The 1148-nt window shown below is 36.9% G+C and overlaps 1 long non-coding RNA gene across 1 annotated transcript in view; it reads right to left on the reverse strand.

Moving 5' to 3' along the window:
• LOC119581773 overlaps positions 1-539 on the reverse strand; it is a 69598-nt gene extending 69059 nt beyond the window's left edge. The window contains exon 1 of the long non-coding RNA XR_005229585.1: positions 208-539. This is a non-coding gene — a long non-coding RNA (uncharacterized LOC119581773). The remainder of the gene's footprint in view (positions 1-207) is intronic.
• Between the last annotated feature and the right edge of the window lie 609 nt (positions 540-1148).

Raw genomic sequence — 1148 nt, forward strand, 5'->3', positions numbered from 1 at the left:
ATTTCTTAAAAGCTACAAGCAAGTTTTATACATTTCAAAGAGATTTTACATCGAGGAAAATGTGAAAACACCCGAAAAATTGTAAAATTTGCGATCAATACATTCGAATTTCATAAAACATCATGATATGTTATGCAGAAAATCTATATCTATTTTTTTTTTTTTTATAACTCTGCCAATTAAGGAAAGTATACTATATCAACTTACCAAAGGTATCGGAGGGTTAAAGGCTTTCCAGATAATCCCTTTTCTCACAAGGACCAAAAATGTTCACGGGCGTTACATCCAAATCCGGCTGATATTGTGGTCTCGGGTGTTCCCGTCAATTAGAAAGATCGCTTAAAAACTCAAAAAAACACAACATCCACAAAAAAATCACTTTCATCAAAATTCAGCCATGAACACAACACTAAGAAACGTTCGTGTCACTCTTTTTAACATATAAACAAAGGCAATTCTCTCAACGCCAAAATACAACGTTCCAAAGCGCGTGTCAAGAGGCTCCGAGAGACGCAGCGTCGCGCGTCCTCCCTCGCCTAACGCCAGACGGTAACTGACTGGCCAGCGAGAGACCGCGGTGTCCACAGCCTCCGAAGGGAACACTTATCGCCACAGAACTTCTTTTCCACTGACGTCGCTTTCATACTTTATTTCAGATTTATTTTTTTGAAACATAAAATAGATCGGAGTCAGTTTACATAAGTTGCTTTTGAACGAATCGTAGTTGTTTGCTTATAGATATCATGTCCCATAAAGTGTCTTGCACCGATAAGGTACTCAGAAATAGCTACATGTAAAATAAATGAAATGTATACATGAAAATTAATCAAGAGAAAAGTAAACAAGGAGTTAAACAATATCAATACTGGAACTCTCCACTTTAAGAATTATACTGCATGCATATAGAAATGCCATTTTCAACTTAACAGATCCTTACCGAGTAAAGCAGCAGATAATTCCGCAGAAAAGGCCTCTAGAAAGTTGATGTTAATATACAAGTTATTAGATGCTGAAGTGAAAGGCCTAGTAGCTCGTTCTATTGACAAGGCACCTATTAACAGTCGTTTGAAGAAATTTTTATAGCCGGAACTATATAGATGAAATTGGCCGTTCTTCGTTTTGAACTAATAGGGTGCCATTAACGCTAT

The sequence above is a fragment of the Penaeus monodon genome, chromosome 15 (genome assembly GCF_015228065.2).
Source record: "Penaeus monodon isolate SGIC_2016 chromosome 15, NSTDA_Pmon_1, whole genome shotgun sequence".
Classification (NCBI taxonomy): domain Eukaryota; kingdom Metazoa; phylum Arthropoda; class Malacostraca; order Decapoda; family Penaeidae; genus Penaeus; species Penaeus monodon.